At 39.4% G+C, this 7,273-nt stretch overlaps 1 pseudogene; it reads left to right on the forward strand.

Annotated features, from left to right (window-relative positions):
• The first annotated feature begins 538 nt into the window (after window positions 1-538).
• LOC121036519 (DNA ligase 3-like) lies at window positions 539-3,418 on the forward strand (annotated as a pseudogene).
• The last annotated feature ends 3,855 nt before the right edge of the window (window positions 3,419-7,273 follow it).

The raw sequence follows: 7,273 nt of genomic DNA on the forward strand, positions 1-7,273 counted from the left end.
TATAAATATATTTTCACAGTCTATGGTTGTTCTTTTTGATTTCTTAAATTTCTTTTGAAAAGCATTATTCTACTTTGATGAAAATGGATTATTTTTTATAGCACATTCTTTTCAGTTCTCACCTAAAAGTCTTCACCAAACTCAATGTCATTTTAGATCTTGATGTGATTTTTGTTTGTTTGTTTGTTTGAGACAGAGAGACAGAGCATGAGCAGGGGAGGGCCAGAGAGAGAGAGGGAGACACAGAATCCGAAGTAAGCTCCAGGCTCTGAGCTGTCAGCACAGAGACTGACGCGGGGCTCGAGCTCACAGACTGTGAGATCATGACCTGAGCTGAAGTCAGATGCTTAACCAACTGAGCCACCCAGGTGCCCCCCATGTCTTTTTGGATCTTACATTTAGCTCTATGATCCACATTAATACATTTAGTGTGAAGTAAAGGTTTTTTTGTTTTTTTTTTGTTTTGTTTGCATTTGTATATCCAGCACCGTTTCTTGAAAAAGTGTATTTTCCTCACTGAATTGCCTTAACCCCATTAATGAAATCAAATGACTACAGACAACTGAAGTGGCACTCGTGGCCTGCAGGTGCCTGGTCTGAGGACTGCGGTGTGCACTGGAGGAGGGGGAAGGCAGAGAGTTCAGAACCACCCCCCCACCAGCCAGCCCATCCATGGACTTATTTTAATTTTCCCAACCATTCTGTGAGATATAGGATTTTGGCTTTCAAGATCTTCTTCCCACCAAAGCTCCCTGCACTCCGCTGTAAAGAACTGTGCATATTCTGAGAACAACATCATTGGTCTGACATAAGACAATTCAGCCACTGGTCACAAACAAATCTGTTTCATGGGCAGAGATGAAAGCCTGTTCTGTCATTCCAGGAAGGTAATCTAAGACCACGTGCTACCTGCCTTATTTTCTTGCCAAAGTTGCATGTGGGACTCTGCAGCAGCCCGTGAGATGGCTGAACAATGGGTCTGTGTGGACTATGCCAAGCGTGGCATGGCTGGCTGCAAAAAACGCAAGGAAAAGATTGTGAAAAGTGTATGCTGGATCAGCAAAGTTGTGCTCAATCCTTTCTCAGAGTCCAGCAGGAATATGAAGAAGTGGTATCACATTTAAAAATGCACATTTGAGAAACTGGAGTGGACCAAGGCTGCCACAAAAAGTACTGACGACCTTACAAGCTGGAAGGCTGGGAGAAGCTGGAAGATAATGAGAAGGAACAGATAAGCCAACACATTGTAGATCTGTCTTCTAAGGCAATAAGCACACCAAAGAAAGCTGTTGTCCAGGCGAAGATGACAGCCACTGGCCAGGTGACATCTCCAATGAAAGGTACCTCACTTGTCATCAATATCAATCCACAGAAATGTTCTGGTTTTTCAGCCAAGCCCAACAACTCTGGGGAAGCCCACTTGAGCTTGACCCCTAAGGCAAGTCTGTCCTCAAGCAAATGGGACCCCAAGCACAAGGATGATCTGCTACGTGAGTTTTGGAAGTTGTGCACCATTGTGGCTGAAAATCCTTGCTATAATAGGATGACCCAGATCATCCAGAACTTCCTTTGGAAAAGTTTGGCAGGAGATGGTTTCCACAGTGACGTGTACCTAAAAGTTAAGCTGCTGCTGCCAGGTGTTATTAGGAGTATTTACAACTTAAATAATAAGCAGACTGTAAAGCTTTTCAGGCTAACTTTGCACTGCAACCCAAATGATATGGCATGAGACCTAGAGCAGGTTAGGTATCAGAGACAACCAGAATCTTCTTTGAGCAGAGCAAGTCTGTCCTCCCAGGTGCCAAGAGTCTCCTTAACATCCAAGAGGTGGACAACTTCCTCCTTCAGTTCTCCAAGCTCACCAAGGAGAATTAGCAGCAACAGGCCCTGCAGGACACTGCCTTCAGGTACACAGCCAATGACCTTAAGTGCATCATCAAGTTGATCAAACATAACCCAAGGATGAACTTGGGTGCAAAACATGTGTTCAATGCCCTTGACTCCTGTTGCCTATAAAGCATCACACAACCTGCAGGACATGGTGTAGCAGGTCCTCTGCAATGAGCAGGAGGTGGAGAAGGAGCCAGGCCAGAGATAAGCTCTGAGCATCCAGCCATCACTGATCATGCCAGTGCAGCCCTTGCTGGCTGAGGCCTGCAAGTCCATCAAACATGTGATAAAGACATGCTCTAATGGCATGCTGTCTAAAATTAAGTATGATGGGGAGTGAGTCCAGGAGCATAATAATGGGGACCACTTCAGCTACTTCAGCCGCATATTGAATCCTGTCTTGCCTCACAAGGTGGCCCACCTTAAGGACTACATCCACCAGGCTTTCCCTGGGGGCACAACATGATCTTAGACTTGGAGGTGCTCCTGATCAACACTAGGACAGCCAAACTTCTGCCCTTTGGGATTCCTGGAGTGCGTAAGAAAGCTGCCTTCCAGGATGCTAATGTCTGCCTATTTGTTTTTTATTTTACCTACTTCAATGTCAAGTTGAAGGACAGGCCTCTGTGCAAGCAGCAGAAGTTTCTTCATGATAACATGGTTGAAATTCCCAACCAGATCATGTTCTCAGAAATGAATAAAGTCACTAAAGCTTCAGACTTGACCAACATGATAAATTGGGTGATGTGAGAGGTGTTGGAAGGGCTGGTACTGAAGGATATGAAAAGGACACAAGATCTACTATCCTGACTTCATCGCCCCAGACCCAAAGAAAGCTGCTGTGTGGGAGATGGCAGGGACTGAATTCTCCAAATAGGAGGCTCACACAGCTGTGGGGATCATCTCCATCAGATTCCATCACTGCAGGATAAGGACTGGAAATCTGCCACTAACTGGTCCCAATTCAAGGAGATACACCTGCAGTCTAAAGAGAGGGTAGACTTCACTGTGGCAGCTGGACAGGAGGGGAGCTCCAGGGGACAGCAGTGGAGAGAATGAGGGTACCTCATTCTGGGTCTTGCAAGGCCTCCGCAGCCTCCCCAAATTGGTGGAGGGCTGCTTTGGGCCCTCCCGCCCAAAGCAGCCCTCCACCAATGCCAAGAAGGCAAGAGGGAGGCTGAGCCCCAACAGCAAAGGAGGCAACAAGCTGATAGGGAAGCCTTCCCCTGTGAAAGTGGGAAAGAAGCAGAAGGTTCCTGATGAGAACCTGTGCTGAGCAAAGGTGCTTGCTTGTGGACATTTTCCACATAGATTATGGCTCTATCTGCCACCATCCACACCAGATTTCAGCCATCTCAAATGCTATTTTGTGGCATTCAATGAAGACCTGATGCAGGAATTTGATATGGCCTCAGCCACACATGTGCTGGGTAGCAGGGACAAGAATCCTGACGCTCACCAGGTCTCCCCATAGTGGATTTGGGCACATATTTGGAAACGGAGACTGGTAGGTCCCTTCCAGGACTGAGGTCCTCCCTCTCCATCATGGGTAGTGGGGGAGGACAGCCTTTCTTGGAGCAGTGCACCTTCCAGAACCCACGAACCATGTTTGGTATCTTCCCAACCAAGAGTCAGCTGGGGTGGGTGCCATTAGTGAAGTCCATTTTTCTTGCTGTTTTACACAGATCTTTCAGATCTGGGTGCTGGGTTGTTGTCTTGCTGTTTTCTTTTAAAATAACTGTTTTGGGGGCACTTGGATGGCTCAGTTTAGTAACTGACTCAATATAGGCTCAGGTCAGGATTGAGTCTTATGTCAGGTTCAGTGCTTACAGTGTGGAACCTGTTTATGATTCTTTCTTTCTCTCTTTCTCTCTCTCAAAATAAATAAATAAAACATTTAAAAAATGTGTTTTTTCCTACAAATAAAATATCTTGTAGTTAAAAAAATTCAAATAATTATACATATTAGAGTGTATTTTGAGATTCTTTATGCTGTTTCAATGACCTAATATTCATTTATTCTAAAGCCATGATGTCTAGAAAACTGTAGCAGTCTATTAAGTATTGAATAAAATACTTTATCTATTTCAAGTTTGTTAATAATTTTCAAAATCGTTCTGCATATTCTAAATCTTTGATTTTCCAAATAGCTCTTAGAATCAGTTTGTCTCTACAAAATAAAACAATTCCTAGGGTTTTCAAAATTCTCATTAAGCCCTGCTTTTGCTGCATCTCAAAATTTTCTATGATGTGTTTTAACTATCCCTAATTTTAAAAATACTTTCTAAATTCCCTTGTGATATTTTTTTGACCTGTGGATTATTTAGGAGTGTGTTGATTGGATTCTAAATACTGGGGGATTTTCCAGATATCATTCTCTTATTGATTTCTAATTTAAGTCCATTGGGGTCAGAGTAAATAATTGGTGTTATGTGAAATTTAAAAAATTTATTGGCATTTCTTTTTATGGCCTAGAATATGATGTATCTTATTAAATGTTTTATGTATTTAAAAAATGTTATTGGGTAAATCAGGTCAAAATAGTTAATTGCACTGCTCATGTCTTCTATAGTCTTAATAATTTTCTTTTATTATTCTATCAGTTAGTGGGGTGTACATGGGTGGGTGTGGGAATATTAATGAAATTTCCAACTATAATTGTTGATTTCTTTAATTCTTTCAGAGCTGTCAGTTTTTGTTTCATATAATTTGAATCTCAGTTATTAGAAACATAAAAATTTAGGATTGTTATTCACTTTAATTGAATTAACTTCTTTACCATTATGAAGTGATCTTTATCCCTGGTAACATTCTACTTTAAAATCTACTTTCTTATAGTATTATAGCCTTCTCAGTTTTCTTCTGCTATTGTTAGCATGGTGTATCTATTTTCATCCTTTTGCTTTTAAGCTATCTTTGTGATTATATTTAGAGTTGGTTTATTACAGCATGTAGTTGGGCTTTGGCTTTATTAACCAAGTTAACAATCTCTGCCTTTCAAATGAATTTTTAGATTGCTTAAATTTAACTTTATTATTGATATGGTAGGGTTTAATTTTCTGTCTTCCTACCTTCTGTTCTTGTTCCCTTTTTCCTGTTTTTCACACTTCTCTCAAACTGTTCCTTATGATTCAATTTCATCTCCTTAATTGGCTTACTAAACACACCTCTCTATTCTGGTTGTATTAGGATTTAATTTATCATAGTCTAACTTGTCATAGTCTATACAATTGATAATAGTATACCAATCTGTAATATAATAATGTTAAGACATCGTTTCATTTCACCCTTATTGAACTTTGTACTATTGTCATACATTTTCCTTTTACTTATCTTAAAAACCCACAACACATTTTTATTATTTCCTTAAAAAGTTAATATTTTAAAGGAATTTACAAAATACAAAAAATATATTGCATTTACCAACACATTTTCCATTTCTCATGCTTTTCATTCTTTTATGTAATTTTATCTAATTTGTATTGGGCATTTTTTTCTTCTCACTAAGGGATTCTCTCTAACATTTCTTTTTTTTTTTAATTTTTTTTTTCAACATTTATTTATTTTTGGGACAGAGAGAGACAGAGCATGAACGGGGGAGGGGCAGAGAGAGAGGGAGACACAGAATTGGAAACAGGCTCCAGGCTCTGAGCCATCAGCCCAGAGCCCGATGCGGGGCTCGAACTCACGGACCGTGAGATCGTGACCTGGCTGAAGTCAGACGCTTAACCGACTGCGCCACCCAGGCACCCCTCTAACATTTCTTATAGTCACAATGATGACTAGTATAGTGGTAGTCTACTGGTGATTATACTCTAAGCTTTTCTATATCTTAAAATTATTTCACCTTTGCTTACAAAATATATTTTTACTTGGTAGATAATTCCAAGTTGGTAATTTTTTCTCTATTATAAAGATAACGTTGTGCTCTTCTCTGATTTATATTGTTTCTGAGGAGAAATGTGCCGTCGTTATTTTTTTTCTTTTGTGTGAAATGGGACTTTTTCCTACCTCTAGTTTTGAAGATTTTCTCTGTAATCACTGGTTTAATGCAACTGTGTCATGATATGTCTTGGTATAGATTTCTTCTGACAGAGGTTTACTGGGTTTCTTGGATCTATAGCTTTAGACTTTTATCAGAATTGGAAAATACTGGCCAGTATTTCTTTAAATATCTTCAACTTCCCTACCCTTTGTCTCCAATCTTTCTGGGACTCCAATTACACATGTTAGAATGCTTGGTGTTTTCTCATTGCCACATTGCTCCTTTTTTAAAAAAAAATTCCTTTTTCTCTCTGAATTTCATTCTGGATAGTTTCTATTGCCATGTCTTCAAGATTACTGGTTTTTTTCTTCCACTATGTCTATTCTGCCATTAAACACATCTTATGTATTTTTCATCTTATACAAGACTAAATTTTATCTCTAAAAGCTGGATTTGGACCATTTTTGTATCTTCCATATCTCTCTTGAACAACCTCAGGTTTTCTTCTTCACATTGAACATATGGTAAATATTTATTGCACATATTCAATGTTATCTGCTAATTCTCCCATATTTGTTATTTCTGGTCGTGTTTCTATTGATTACTTTTTATCCTCATTATTGTTTTTATTTTTCTGCATCTTTCATGCCTGGTCACTTTTGATTCAATGTCAGACTTTGTTAAGTTTATAGTTTGGATATTGATTTTTTTTTCCCATTTATTTTAATACCACCAATTGGTATTTAGTTGAAGTCTCTGGAAGAATCCTTTGCAAATCTCTGGAGCTCTCTGCGTATGCAATGGTCTTTTCTCTGGTGTTCTTCATTATGAATTTTAGCACTTTGGCCTCTGACATCTGAATTCTGTCTTGTTAATCACTAGATCCTCTCCCTGTGCTTCATCCTGGAAACTATCTTCATTGTGAAATTGGAGGTAATCACACAGCTTACCTTATTTAATCCTCTTTTCTCAGATCTTACTATTTTGTCTTGACTGCTGTCCAATTTTTGAAAATCACTCTTTCATATGTATTGTTCAGTTTTCTAATTGTTTAAGGTAAGAGATTAGATCCAGTTTCAGTTTTCCTGACCTGAAGGAGAAATCTTACACTTCATTATTATTTTTATAATTATTTTCTAACAAATGGATTTCAGGCTATATGTGTCTTCTAAACTGAAGCTTCACTGTGCAAGTCTGATGATCACTTCACACACACACACACACACACACACACACACACACACACCCCTACACCCCCACCATAACCTGTTCATAATGTTGTCTCTACCTAGAAGTGTGTGTGTGTGTGTGTGTGTGTGTGTGTGAGAGAGAGAGAGAGAGAGAGAGAGAGAGAGAGAGAAAGAGAGAGAGAGAGAGTATTCTTTATTTTGAGAGAGA

Source organism: Herpailurus yagouaroundi, unplaced genomic scaffold (genome assembly GCF_014898765.1).
Source record: "Herpailurus yagouaroundi ecotype Mexico unplaced genomic scaffold, PumYag 162, whole genome shotgun sequence".
NCBI lineage: Eukaryota > Metazoa > Chordata > Mammalia > Carnivora > Felidae > Herpailurus > Herpailurus yagouaroundi.